This window comes from Gigantopelta aegis, unplaced genomic scaffold, assembly GCF_016097555.1.
Source record: "Gigantopelta aegis isolate Gae_Host unplaced genomic scaffold, Gae_host_genome ctg2929_pilon_pilon:::debris, whole genome shotgun sequence".
Taxonomy (NCBI): Eukaryota; Metazoa; Mollusca; class Gastropoda; order Neomphalida; family Peltospiridae; genus Gigantopelta; species Gigantopelta aegis.
In genome coordinates, this window is record NW_024533102.1 from 80,065 (window position 1) to 96,336 (window position 16,272).

Here is a 16,272-nt window from a genome sequence, read left to right on the forward strand (position 1 = left end):
AAGGAGCATTACTAGCTAAAACAGATATCGAGAATGCTTTCAAGATCATCCCAATTCACCCATTAGATCATGAATTATTAGGTTTTACTATTAATGGCTTATCTACTTTGATAAAACACTTCCAATGGGTTTAAGTTTTTCTTGTAAATTATTTGAATTGTTTAGCTCGGCAATTCATTGGGTTATGGATCATCATTTTGAAGCAGAATGTTGTGTACATGTATTAGATGATTTTCTGTTTATTGGAGCCCAAAATGCAAACTCTTGTCAAAACAGTTTGCAGAATTTTATGCAAATTGCAAACGACATAGGTATCCCCATTAAACAGGAAAAAACTGTTTACCCAACCACCACGATAACCTTTTTAGGTTTAGAAATTGATTCAATTGCTATGGAAGTCAGGCTCCCGTTCGACAAACAAAGAAAGTTAAAAGACAATCTTTTGTCTTTAAAGAAAAAGAAAAAAGTTTCCTTACAAGAACTTCAATCCCTCATAGGACTGTTGAACTTTGCATGCACAGTTATTATACCAGGCCGTCCATTTCTTAGGCGTATTATTGATCTGACTCTTGGTTTAAGGAAACCTAACCATAGACGACGTCTAACGTTAGAGGCCCGAGCAGACATGGATACTTGGTTGGTATTTATTGACCATTTTAATGGAAAGGTTTTAATGTTGTCAGATATTTGGGACTCTTCTGATAAACTCTGTTTCTATACTGATGCCAGCAGTACGGGTTTTGGGGGAATGTTTCACGACAAATGGTTTACAGGTTCTTGGCTGGGAGAATTGTTATCAGTTCATATTACAGTGAAAGAGCTATTTCCAATTGTACTGGCTTTGGAATTGTGGTCTCAACACTTGAAAAATAGATGCATCAATTTCTACTCGGATAATATGGCAGTGGTCTATATTATCAATAAGCAAACATCCAAAGATCCAACTATTATGAAATTAGTGCGTCGTTTTATGATACAAGTGTTGAAACATAATATTCTGTTCAAAGCTACACATATTCCAGGTGTTAAAAATATTGGGGCTGATCAACTTTCTCGTTCACTCATTCAGGAATTCAAGGAAACTTTTCCACACATGGAATTGATCCCAACGGAGGTCCCAGTCAGGCTAATCACTCTTTAGAAACATTAGCAGGTGATATTGTACAAGCAGCTTTGTCGCAGTCTTCAAGGAGTTCATACAGACATGTTTTTTCTATGTACAAACAGTTTTTATCCAAACATTTCCCTACAAAACCAAGTTTCTCTTTTTACTGCAATGTGCTTTAGAGACAAAATGGCTGCAGCAACAGTTTCTACAAAATGGCTGCAGCAACAGTTTCTACATACATATCTGCACTCGGATATATCTTTAAACTGGGTGGATTTCCTGATGTGACACAGCATTTTATTATTCGCAAAATGCTGCAAGGATTCAAAAAACTTCGAAATTCCGGAGATACACGTTTACCAATTACACCGAAGATTTTAAAGAATTTGATTACATCACTTGATCATGTGTGCCAATCACATTTCCAGAAAACGATGCTCAGAGCCATGTACTTACTAGCATTTCACGCATTTCTAAGAGTGGGAGAAATCACTAGTTCCAGGGCAGCAGCTCATAACATTGGTATGCAAGACATAACATTCTCTTTTGATCAGGATGTCCCTACTTCCATTGAGCTACGAATGCAGCACTTCAAACATAGTGCCGGGAAGCATATACCTACTCTGATTTTGAATAAGAATACATCTCAATCTGTCTTGTGCCCAATACAGGCTTTGTGGGAATTCATCCAAATACAGGGAAATGCACCAGGCCCATTATTTGCTCTAGCAGATGGCTCACCTGTTTCGCGTCAGTTCTTTTGCCAACAACTGAATCTATCATTGATCTGGAGTGGACTTAGCACAGACCATTATAAAAGTCATAGCTTTCGAATAGGTGCAGCAACCACAGCAGCTATGATGGGTATTCCAGATGAAAAAATTCAACAAATGGGAAGGTGGCATTCCAATGCTTTCAAAAAGTACATTCGGGTACCTGCATTACAATTGTAGCTGATAACGCACCACTATGAGTGATATCATACAGAAATATCAATGTAAATATGTGGAATTATGGAAACAGGAGCGATTGTGCTTAGGAGTAGTAGTCATGGGGACAAGGGCCTCTGACTACCATGAATTAAGTATTCATATTGTATTTGCGTGAACCATGGGCGTCATGGGGACAAGGGCCTCTGACAAACATGAATTTGTGTATTCATAATGTATTGGCTTAAATCATGGACGTCATGGGGACAAGGGCCTCTGACAACCACAATTTTATAATATTGCATTCTGCTTGACCCATGAAGTCCTGGGGACAAGGTCTTCTTGTAACTATGCATTTGTGAATTCATGATATATTTTGTTTGAAACATTTGCGTCATGGGGACAAGGGCCTCTGACAAACATAAATTTACTATATCATAATATTTGTGTTTGCATACATGTCAGGGGTATAATGGCCTCTGACTAACGGGTTATAGTTGTTAACAAATTGTTAGGTTATACAATGTTTTGGATGGGGTTATTGTGATGTTCACAATATGGTGGCGTATAATGTTGCCCACATCTTTGATGACATGGTAATAAGACAATTTTATCAGTGATAATATTGTTAAATTTAATTCATTACATATATATTGTTATGTAACTAGTTAGATATGTATATGAATATGTCAATTCTCGTCATTTATTATGTCACCAATAAATGGCCTTTTTCAATTCAACTAGCTGCTCATGTATTTTATTCTAGTTAGTCATCAAACTTAGCAAAACATTGTAACAGGTTGACATAAATAGTTTTCAAAATTTATTGATTCAACATTAACAAATAACACAGTTATTTAATCATTACTTTTAAACAACAAAGAAAACAGCTAAAATGATCTAACAAAATAGTATTTACAGATTAGAAATATTCATTAGTTACAAAGTAACCATACAAATTAATGTTAATACCAAAACATACATAAAATTGTGATGCTCTCGTCATTTGAATCTAAAAACTTTAATATTTTGAGGTCTTTGAAACTATTAATGGACTGTATACGTCTTCAATTCCTAGATATTTTGCTTCTATTCAAAATTACATTGCTTGTAGCATTGCCTTTTGAACAATCATTTTGTTTTATTAGTGTATAACTTGTACTAATATGTAGTTATGTTATATATACTACTCAAAAGAATTTAAGGGTAAAAAATTTATAACCAAATAAGTTTCAGAGTGTATTAGATTGATGATGTAAACTACACCAAAAATTTAATTTATTGTTCCATATTTACAAAAACCCACAAATAAACGTCACTGTATACAAGAAAGTCACATGACATGCTGTCAAAGTTGAAGGTTGTCAAACATGGATTTTACACATTAGAACATTCGTTTAATAGTGTGTGAATCCACCCCTGGCGCGAATACACTCGACACATCATTGCCTCATGCTGTTGATCAGACGTCTGAAGAACTCTTGGGGAATGGCCTGCCACTCTGCCATAAGAAGTTGACCCAGATCATGAAGGTTGGCCGGAGGGGCATGGTTATCCTGAACTCTCCTGCCTAATTCATCCCAGGCGTTCTCTATTGGGGCCAAGTCAGGCGAATATGCTGGCCAATCCATCCTGGCGATACCTTGTTGTCTGAGAAAGTCCGTTACCACCCTGGCGCGGTGGGGTCTGGCATTGTCATCCTGCAGAACTGCCCCGCCGCCAATCTGCTGAAGGCCTGGGAACCAACGGCCGGATAATCTCATTCAGATAGCGGATTCCATTCAGATTGCCATCCACCACATAGAGGGGGGTCCTGTGGTGGATAGAGATGCCGCCCCACACCATGACGCTGCCACCGCCGAACCGGTGACGTTGTCTAACGTTAACGTCAGCGAAGCGCTCCCCAGGACGTCTGTAGACACGAACCCGACCGTCGTTGAACTGGAGACTAAACCTGGACTCATCAGTGAACATCACTCGACCCCACTGAACACGTTGCCACCGCAGATGAAGTGTGCACCAGTGACGTCTGGCCATTCTGTGACGTGGTAGGAGTGGTGGTCGAACAGCCTGGCGACGGCAGCGTAGATTATTGGCTCTCAGACGATTGCGTATGGTTTGATCAGACACTCGAGTTCCAGTCGCAGTCCGCAGATTGTCACGTAATCGGCGTGCAGTGGTTGTGCGTTGACGTAGAGCCATATTGGTGATGTAGCGGTCCTCTCTATTTGTAGTGCTTCAGGGTCTTCCCGAACGTGGACAATTTGGAACAGAATTTGTTGCATGGTACCGTTGCCACAGTCGGCCAACGACACTCTGACTGACACCAAGTCTCAGAGCAACATTTCTTTGCGTATTGCCATCCTGAAGCCAAGCAATAGCCCTTCCTCGATCTTCGATAGTCAGTTGATGTCGTACCATTGTCGAATTTGGAGTGTGCACCGTACACGAACGCAAGCTCCAATTATATGGAAATTCAGCATTGGGAACATGGAATACACATGCAAAGCGTGCAAATGAAGCGCTTTGTGAAAAAGCAAGTTATGGGCACTTAGCAGACCTTTCGCTTTCGCCCTAATTTACTGCAAATGTAAGCATGTTTTCACCATTAGAACTAGTCAACAGTGTCAATGACAGTGGATTTTAATTCATTTATGGGTTGCTTAGACCCACTTTCGTCAAAATGGAACAATACCATGCGTGACATTATGGTCTAGCTAATATAATTGACATTCAGAAAAAATAATGTCGAAAATATCGTCTGACCCTTAAATTCTTTTGAATAGTATATATGTTTACAGAGTATTTTCTTTTACATTTATTTGCCAGTGCTGTATATACATGTATCAGTCGGGCCAAATAGATTTGTATACAACAATAAATGTTTGCTTAATACTGTCATCAATATAGTTGGTTAAACAAGGCAATGAATATTTTATATCATAAAATAATTAGGTACATGTAAATGTGTTGGATTTTTTTGTTTTTTAATAGGTGAAGAATTTTCACAATGTCAGAAATGTGTGAGAAGCTTGGATAAAAAGACAGTGGAATTGGTTCAAGTGAAAAATCAGAGATGCAAGTGTCTTGCATTTACACTGATTCCAAGACCACAAAACGAAACTGTCAGCATTGATACAATTTACCGGATGTTCAAAGAAGTGATGGACAAAAACTTTACATCAGTTGCACTTCCTACTATTGTTGATGTCCAGCTTGTCATACAGTGTGTAAAAGATCTGCTGTGTGCGAAATCATCTCCGCTGAATCTGAAATATATATATATTTTGTTGGAAAATTACCATGAATTGCAACATCTGAAATCTGTGATGGACAAGAAATGCAAGTGGGACATGGCAGGTAACGTACTGAATATTGATGTTTTATTTAATGCATGCTTAACTAAAACCATTACAAGTATTTTTTTAACATGTATTTGTCAAGCTTCTGGCAAGACAAAATTTAATGCAGATTAACAGGCTGCAGTTGATATTTCCAATACTAAAAATATGAGTGACAAATTCCAAGGCACAAAATTTCATGCACACCGTTGTTCTGTTCATGTGATGGTTATACAATTTACGCATATTACCAATCGGTTACATGATGAATATTTACACTCTAAAATTAAAAGTTACAAACTTCAGAATCATCAGAAAAACAACTTGTTATGACAGAAGTATACGTGCATGATGTCAATCAGCAGAAAAACTTATTTGTTAATTACTACATGAAGTTGTCTTTCTACACTGTTAAATGAGTTACCGTGGACTCTTGTCTAAACCGGATTCACTTAGGACCGATGAAGTATGCTGGTTTAGACAGATATTGTCCACAGTTTTGTCTTGCGGTATAGTGATAAGAAAATACCAATGTAAATAATACAAAATATTCACCAAACGCTTGACTATGTGTAAGACATCTGTGAAAGATATTTCTGTTTCTAAGAAACCAATGAAAATTAAGAAAAACAAAATATGACAGATCATCAGTCAGAAGCGGGCTGGAATACAAGTTCCGACCAAACTTGAATTTTGAAAGTGGGATATTAACATCCACTATGGATACCAACATTTGACAGTAATAAAAATGTGTCCAAACCAGAATGCATTTAAAAACAACAAGCAGAATAAATAACGTTATTTTTGTGATTAATATGACATGAAATAGGGGTCTTAATTTATAGTTTTATTGTTTTAATAAATGTCACAGTACTTCAGTGTAGTCTACCGAGTGTCAGCGGAAAAATAATCTGTTTTTCAGTCAGTAATAATCCCAGTTGATCTTGCAACTTACACATCCATGACAACAGATTTGGTTCATTGTTTATTAAGTCTTCAAAGAGGCGCGATTATTTCATAATATTTTAATTACTGGGGAACTGCCATCATTGTTTAAGAGATAAGACCACATGCCGGTGTAGACAGAGCTAATTACTACTTACACAGTTCTTTTGTTCTTGAATTTGCATCGGTTTAGGCAGAGCTTTATTCATAATTAATTAACGGTAGCTGGACAGGACTTTAAAAGTGTGCTGGTTTACACAGAAATCTGGTTTAGACAGATGCCGGTTTGTACAGAGCCCACTGTATATTAAACTAGAATAAAAATGGAAACATGGAAAAATTATAGCAGATTAAAACAATTTAATATCTAGAATCACATACAATTTTATAAACAATAACAGTACTGTAATGATTATAAGAAATAAGATTATAAACAATACAACTTAGTGCCTCATTTTAAGATCCACATTACTACATTGTGTACATGCAACTCAATATCAGACACATCCACATTACATACCAGCAAAAATGTAAAGTTTTTGGCATATATAATTATAATATGTGAAAATCCCTGGGATGAAAGCTAGTTTAAGTGAACATTACAATACAACAATTAACAAATGTCAAAAAGTTGCCTTCTACAAACTTTTGTTTTTAAAAAATGCAATCAGTGTGAAAAAGCACACAGGAAAATAGTCGGTATTTGAGTATTTTACATAGTAATAATAATAATAATAATAATAATAATTATAATAATCTTTATTTAAAGAAGATGACACATTCAGTACATATAGATACTGGTCTCCCATCTGGCCTTCCCTAAACTATATCAAATACTTAATATCCATTCATAAATAAATTCCCCTAAACTCCAATAACATATACATGTAATGGTTACATGCATTGCAAATAAGGCATCAAACATACTGTAGATCCTGAAATTAATGTGAATGGCATCCCTATGAAATATTATTTTACATCTGTGTACTTTTCAATTAAATCCAAGTTACAGATGTCTTTAATGAGATCAACTCACTAACATGTCAGTGTACATATCAATAGACCTCTATCACATTCCACTGCGCATGTGCAAGTTGCGGGGTATTTCACCCGAGATCTCGTCAAAATAGCCCTACTTACAAATTGGGGGACAATATATATGAACAATGGGAGGCCACGCAATAGGAATGTATTTTTATTATTATTATTATTCTCTCAATAGGAACCAGAAAATTATGTCAACATCCAACAAATTTTTATTGGAGACGTTTTGAGAATTATTGTTTATCACGAAATAAAAAAATATTTTGTTGTTAACGCCAGAGAAACCATCGGATCGGATTCGTACACAGTAAATATCATGCGCATGTGCAATAGGAATGCAAAATAGGTCTATTAACCTGTTTAGTCCCTAGTGTTTTTGGTCAGATTAATTAACTCAAAGCCTATTTTTGCAGCAATCATTTACTTAGCATGTATATAGAATAATACATGAGTGGCCATTAGATACCATTTATCTCACAATGAGTTGTTTTAAAATGTATCTAACAAGCGAAAGCGAGTTTGATATGTTTTTAAACAACGAGTTGTGAGATAAATGGTATCTAACGGACACGAATGTATTATTCTATTTCTTACATATTCTCAAAAACCAGGTTTTAAGCAAATTTTAACGTCTTTTTTTTTTTGGACTAAAGGTTATTTACAACCGTTGCACTTGTAGCCGACTTGTAGGTTATCTATACGTCACAGTGTAATCGATTTCCATCGTGCTGGTTTTTTATTGGACGTATGTCATTGGTGACCTGGTTATCACCAAGGAGCAGCCAGTCGTATATGTCTTGAAATTGTTAACACATGTACATGTGTAAACAAGCATGCGTGATCATAAATAACACATGATGTTCTCACCAACGGGTGTGTAAGAAAGTTACCTAAATCTGGCTAAACATTAGCAGACGTATATGTTTTCTTTTTAAAATGTGTATATAGCTATTTAGAATTATGTTTATATATAATCTACGAATAACTTCTGTTCTTGTCTTGTCACTGTAAATACCCATTGTACAATAATTCCCTATAATTATGCTGTCGACCGGCCTCGGTGGTGTCGTGGTTAAGCCATCAAACATGAGGCTGGTAGGTACCAGGTTCGCAGCCCGGTACCGGCTCCCACCCAGAGCAAGTTTTAATGACTCAATCGGTAGCTGTAAGACTACTACACCCTCTTCTTTCTCACTAACTACTAACAACTAACTCACTGTCCTGGACAGACAGCCCAAATAACTGAGGTATTTGCCCAGGACTTCATGCTTGAACCTTAATTGGATATAAGCACGAAAATAAGTTGAAATGAAATGTGCTGTCATTTGATGGCCTGAGTGTACCGAAATAAAGTCTCATAGTTTCATGTACTATTACAACTACATGTATGTCTTCCTAAGATATGTTGACCGATCTTGAACAGTAAAAACAAAGAAATGGTCGATCTCAGGATTAGTGTGCTAAAACCCATTTACGTGTGATGAATCTTTGTTTGTTTTAATAGCGCGTGACACATAGCTTGCTGGACAAAACATAGAAATAAATGTGATGAACAAACTGTTGGTTTTCTAAGTTCTACAGTTCTCCTCAGATATTCAGGACAAAAACGTAACAACACACATGCCAGAATCTTGAAACGTTCTAAGTTTTATCTCTGCTTGATGAAGTCCAGGCCTGCTTTGTTGTAGTAGGTCTCCAAAATGAAATTTAACATAATCATCTGTAATTGTCACATGTCAATCAGATGTAGAGACTGTGCTTGTGCTGTCTGTCCTGTGAGCAAAGCCAACAAAGACACTGTTTTCAAAGTTAACATTTCTAACTTCAAACTCCAAGCTGGTGATAAAGATTTCAAGTAATGTTAAACCACATTGGTATCCCACATGACCGTATTTTTTGGCAATGAAGGTCTCAAATTAAACACTCCTCTCATGAAACGCTTAATCAACACATGCTTCCCAACTGGGTAACTATCAATTGAAATAAAAGAAGATAAAAACGAGCGAGCTGTATTTGGGCAACTATAACCAAATCTGCTATGGAATAAATCTGTAAGAAAAACACCTGAGCCACAGAGGGTGAAAATGGATTAATGTCCTGAGTGCTGGTAAAGCAAAACCATTTCCTTGCCTACGGGTTCCGCCACGCCATGAAGACATGATGATGTGCTTTGCAGCCCTTGAAATTCCTTGGCTTTAGACGACATTCCGGACAGGTGACATGCTATGAGACATGGGCAAGTCTCATAGCATGGGCAAGTGATTCAAAGAAGAGGACAGATGATTAGCTGTGTGATCCATAAGGGAACTACAACTAGTAATCCAGCCCTGTCCTACGCCACCTTTTGCAACATTCTACCAATGAGAGAAAATGAGGGAGGGAAATGCATAAGCATTTAAACTTGACCAATATACTGAAAAAGCATCCACCTATGCTGCAAATGGATTAGGTTTCCATGAAATGTATGTGGCAACTTGGTGATTAAGCCGCGAAGCAAACATATCAATATCAGATCTGCCCCAAATAACAACCAACTTTTTAAATATGGCAGGATTTAGTTTCCATTCTGCATTATCATGTTCGATTCTGCTCTCTTTATCTGTCTGTTCATTTTTGACACCAGGCAAATGATTAGCTGATAGCCAAATATTCTTAGCCATGCACCATAACCAAATACTTTTAGCTAGTTTATTGCACTGATTAGTGGCCTCCTGTAACTTAATTTGCTGCCATATACTCCTCTACAACCATTTTATGAGACATCTGACTGAAGTACTATGGAGGAGGGTGTGCCATGTAAAATATGGCAAGAATACTGATCAACATTCAAAATCCCCAGTCCAAATCTAACTTCACAGATGAGGATATAGTCGTCGTCTTCTTCTTTTTGTTCGCTTGTTGACTACACGCCAAGGCCAGCAGTGAAATTGAACCATACAGTTCTCTGTAGATCACTTCTTCTGCTATACAGCTTCTTCGGTAGAGTTGTTGTAGTTGTCCAGGTAGTCTCCCTCAGCTGCTGAAGGTTTATGAAGTCTTGGATGACATGTTCGGTTGTCTGTTCTGCTTCTCCACAGGAGCACATGGAAGAAGGTACCAGCCGGAACCTCTTATGCATATGTTGGTTCAGCCTGTTGTGTCCAGTCCTTAGTCGAAAATGATGACCTGTTTTTGATGGGATAGCAGGTAATCATTGGTTTGTTTGGGAGGTCTATAGAGAGATTTAATATGGGATTTCATCTCTTCGTATGTCGCCCAGTCATCCTCCTGTTCTTTAGCTGCACCCAGTTTTGCCAGTCTGTCTGCATTTTCATTTCCTGGTATGCCTCAGTGAGCAGGGATCCATTGTAACACGACTTGGTCGACACTGCTGATAGGATGTAGGACTTCTGAAAGTCTGTCAAGCTTGTTGTTTTCAAGAGCCTGGAGGGCAGAGAGAGCATCAGTCAGGAAGACGACGTGTGAGCAGTTCTCATCTCTGGTGCTGATGATGTGGGCAGCATGAATGAGAGCCTCAACCTCTGCAGCATAGTTGTGCAGTATTACCCTGTAGGAAAATGTGCCTCCTCTTGGTAGCCACTAGGGTCCATGATGTATATTCCAGCCCCTCCGTTTTCCACTGCATTTGTTGCAGATCCATCAGTATATACCTGTGTCCATGATGTCTCTGGGTACTGTTCATCAATCATGGCCAGTGTCAGGGCTCATTTGTATGGTTCACTGTGTTCCTCTCCAGGGGTGAGGTGTTGGACCACTGTGCAGATCTTTACATTGTCCAGTTGTGGTTCCCATGGTAGGATGCAACTGACAGTACTAACTTGATAGATTTTATTTGGGAGTTGTCCGTTATGTTGCCTCAGGAGTGATTTGCTCTGTTTATGAAAGCTAGTTCTTTTGAGTCTGTTGCAGGGATAGTCATTCATTCTCTTGTTCTTTGGGTGTTGTGGCAAATACTTGAGTTTGGAGTCCCGGTGTTTGCTGAGGGGTACGATGCCAGTGAGCTGTTCCATTTTCTCAATGGGGTTGACCTCATTGCTCCAGTTATTATCCTGAGTGCTTGGTTTTGAACCCTGTCTAGTTTTTGTTGATGTGACTTTGCTGGAGTTGACCATGCACTGGATCCGTACTCAAGATGTGGTCAGATTGCTTCTTGGTAGACACTTTTCAGTATGTTATGATCAGCACCCCACTTGGTGCCAGCTAGTTTTCTCATTATGGCAAGTTTTCTTTGAGCTTTGGCCTTGGCTTTCTCCACTTGTGGTTTCCACCTCTGCCTTTTGTCAAAAGTGACCCCCAGGTATGTCTGTTGGTCCTCATACTGGAGAGGCATGTCATCAAGTTTGAGGTTGCCTGCTTCCTGCTTTTTGGAGAGTGAGAAAAGAGTGGCCGCCGACTTGTCTTTGTTGATTGTCATGCACCAGTCTCGAGTCCAAGATGTAATATTGTCAAGGGCAAGCTGCATGCGATATGTTGCTGTTGTTGCATACTCCTCCGAGCACCACAAAACTAGGTCATCTGCATATAGTGCTGCATGTATCCCTTTGGGTAGTTGTGTGACCAGGTCATTGATGAAGATGATGAAGAGAGTAGGTGACAGTACTCCTCCCTGAGGTACTCCATGGTGTATGAGTACTTTCTTGCTGTGTTGGCCATCTACCGTTACTCTCGCCCTTCGGTTGCGAAGATAAGACTTGGTCCACCTGTACATGTTGCCACATATACCATTTTTTTTGTAGCTTTGCTTGCAGGCCATCTTTCCAGACCTTGTCAAAGGCCTTTTGCAGATCAATTAAAGGAGGCAAGAACATCCTTTTGTGCTTAGAAAGTATCTTTGATTACTTGTGATAGGTAGGTGGCCTGGTCTTCTGTGCTGCGGAAATTGTCTAAATCCTGCCTGTTCTTGAATGATGATGTTCTCAGTGTCGAGGAACTGTTGAAGCCGATGGTTGATGATGCTCACTAGGGTCTTGCAGACACAGCTAGTTAGGCTGATGGGTCTGTATCTGCTAGCCTTTTGTTTGTTTTTACATTTTTTCAGTATGGGTACCTTGCCAGATTTGTGGCACCTTGCTTTCAGACCAGCTTAGGTTGAAAATTTCCAACAGTTTGGATCGTGCAATATTGCCTAGGTGTTTCAGCATTTCATTAGTAATACCATCCAGTCCTGGAGATTTCTTATTTTTTAGATGTTTGAGGGCATTTTCAAGTTCTGGTAGAGTTATACTATTCATCATGGAATCTTGCGGGGTAGCTCTACTTGCTGTTTCTTTTTGTTCCCCTCGTGCTTCTTTCATCTGAGTTGTTGTGATGGTAATGTCAATTTCCTTGGCATAGGTCATTGCTAAAAGGTCAGCAGATTTCTTACCTGTGAGTATATTTCCATCCTCCATTGGAGTGATTTTCTGTCCATGGGATTCTTCCTCATTTAGTTGTTTTGTAATTTTCCATAATTTGGTGCTGTCCTTTTCAAGGTTGAGTGCAGCAGTTTTGTCTCTTCAGCTTTTTCTTTTGGATTCATTCTTGGTTCTGAGGTATATGGCTTTAGCATGCTGAAGTTTTTAATTGTTGTTTTGACTTGGGTTAGACTCTGCTTCTTCCCTTACCCGGGTCAGTTCATCATGTGCCATTTGAAGTGTTTTATTCCAGTAAGGAGCATATATTTTCCTGACTCGTCTTGCGATATTTTCTTTGGCAGCTTTAATGATTTGGAGGTTGAATTCCTTTACTACATTGTCTATGTTCCTTCCCTGCACTTCAATTTCTTTGGTCAGCTCATTCGTGCGAAGCTTGAAAAGTTCCCATTTCGCTTTCTTGTAGTTCCACCTTGGGGGCTGCATAGCTGTATGGATTTTGCTATCATTTAAGGTTAGGAGGACCGGTCGATGGTCACTTCCCCCTAGCTGTGGTCCTACTTCTCGACTAATGACTCTATGGACATTGTCAGTACAGAAGGCAAGGTCAGGGGAGGTTGTGGAATGCCAACGCCTGGAATAGAAAGTTGGTTGATCAAGTGGGTCATTGATGAGATTAAGGTTCTTTTCATCCTGCCAGCTTTCTATCTCCTCTCCTCTTTTGTCAATGTTGTTGTAACCCCAGCTCTGGGATTGGCTGTTGAAGTCTCCATGAAGTAGGAAGTTACTGTCTGATGTCTCAATATCATTAAGGGAGAGTTCTTTGTCATTTGGGCAGTAAATATTTACAATGTGAAGCTCGGACGTTTTTGTTTTGATTTTGACCCCAGTGAATTCAGCTTCCTTCATATATCTATTGGTTTCAATGGCACTGATGTTGTTTCTAACCAGAGTGACTACCCCACCCTTGGTTCTTCCACTGTGATCACTTCTGTAGGTCTGGTAACCTCTGACCTTGAAGCTCATCGATTCTTTCAGATGGGATTCTTGGACACAACAGATGTTGATCTGGTTTTCATGCATAAAGTGCTGAAGCTCTGTCTTCTTCTTTGAAACTCCCTCAGCATTCCAGTGCATTATGTTGATAGGGGTGTTTTCTTTTGTTGCTTTTGTCTTGCCAGTAGCTTTACTTCCTTGTCCCCTGGCTCTGCGAGACGGTCGGGAAGGACTTCCAGTAGCTGAGGATGGGCTCCTTTGAGGTAAGGAGCCAGGCTCTGCACCTGCCTGGTGAGTCGTCACAGGGCGAGCACTGATCACGTCATTATTGTCTAGAAATATAGTCATAATAGCTGTTGATGCATGGTATTGTGGTCTATTAGAGTGAGCCGTGCGGCCCAATACCTCTGACTTCAGCACTTGAGGTTTCTGTTAGAGTTACCTCACCCTTAGTCCATATCAGTCTAGCCTCTACCCATTGAGGTTGTCATTGCCTAGCTGTCTATAGAAAACCTGTCCAAACTGAACCCCTGGGAAGCTTCAACCATCAGACCAACACATTCAGCTACAACTCTGATAGAACACACAGGTTGCAGCAAATGTTTTCTACAACATTGTTTAAGAATTTCAGCTTTCTCATTTGTGATAGAAACAGAGTATCCACAGAGTTCAAAATAAATCCCAAGTATTGCAATTTCTGCGACGGTTCAGATACCAAGTTCATTGGATGTACTACAAAACCTGCCTGGGACGACATTACTGTGGTCTCCCTGACATTATTCCTACATTCAGCCACTAACTCTCCCTGTAAATAAGCATCATCAATATAAGAAGGATTGATGTAGCCCTTTTCTTGGAGTTTGGTATTAAATAAAAAATGGCTTGGTCAATTTTGTAAACACTTGAGGTGCTGGGCTTGGGCCATTTGGAAGTGCTGTGAATTCAAACAATTCAGCCCTATGTCTGAACCTTAAGAATTTTCTAAAATTCTAATCTATGGGAACACTGTAATATGCATCCTTCCAATCAATGGCCTTTGGTCATCAAACTAATAAAAAAAATTCAGAGATTCCATTTTAAAATGCCTGTATGTAATATGATTATTAAGACTTTTGAAGTTCAAAACTATCTTACTAGAACCATCCTTTTTGGGTCTTGTTATATTAAACACAAATTGGCCTACTTGAGGCATAGCTTCAACTACCACACCTTTATTAACTAACATAATTAATTCAGTATCCATTGCCCTAAGCTCAGCATCTGAAAGCTTGTAGCCACTTGGTTCTTGTATCTTATTGGGACATTTTTCAAACTCTATGATACAACCTTTTACTCTACCTAAAATGTGCTTATCAGATGTTAATGTTTCCCAGAAATTAATATATTGCTTAATACATCCAGCTTGAAAATCTCGAACCTGTTGTGGCAAGGCAAGTCTAACTCAATAAATGTTTTAAAATGTACTGATAACCATTCATCACAACTCATCTGACTTACCTATATAGGTTCAGATTTGTCCATATCCACCAGTTACTTCTGACTGGGGTTGAACAGTCTGTTGTGCTGCTCTCTTCTCCATTTTTGAAAGTGGAAGTTTTTTGGATGGAATTTCTGTTAATAAAACTGTCCATTTCCAGCATCCTTTCTAGGATAAAAATGGTCCTTTTGCCCTTATTTGCAAATCTGGATGTACCTTTTTGGCCTGCGTGCCAACTCTGTTAGTTTCATTGACATCTTTCACTGCTTGTGGTAAGTTGTCTCCAAAAAGACAGGTTGTTACTCTGATATGAGGTCAACATACATGTAACTGTCCATCTGAGCATTCAGATCAGGTTTAATCATTTCCCGACGACGTTGACTAATTTCTTGGATAGCGTTAGCTACAAGCACAAAACTGTCAATAGCATATCTCATTGTATTATCTAATACAATACCGGCATTTGCACCTGACTTCCTTGCTTGAAGACAATCTTCAAGCAACATGGCCAAAAGGACCAAACCCTTTAGAATTTTCTCCTGGTTTTTTTAAAATTTAATGTCCCTGGATCTAGTAGCTGGTTTCAGTTTACTCCAAATTTCAGGACTGACTTTGGGTGCTTAAAGAAATTCTACTTTCTTTGGTCTGGGATATTCATCAGACTTGGCCTTTAGTTTCTCTTTTGGCATTTTTTTACTCAAAATGTCTTCGGAAAAATCCTTAGCAATTTCTTTGAAATAATCTGGGAAATTTCTCCTATCAGACATGTTGTCACAGCCCTTGCCAGCATCAAGGCAACCACTATCCACCACAAACTTGTCTGTTAATAGGTTTTTTTTGGATTTTCCGACAGATGAAGCATTATCTCCCTTATCTGTCTGGGGTCACATTCGATCAGTCACTACAGTGCTCATGTCACTGGAAACTTTGCTAGAAGATTTAGCCAAACATAATACTGATGACGTTTTGGCTGATTTGCCCTTGCTTGGCATATCTGTACCTAAGATTGCCCCAACTAAGTTAAATTCAAATACATTAGTACTACAGTTAGTAGTTTTCACACAAGATGGCGGCTTAACAT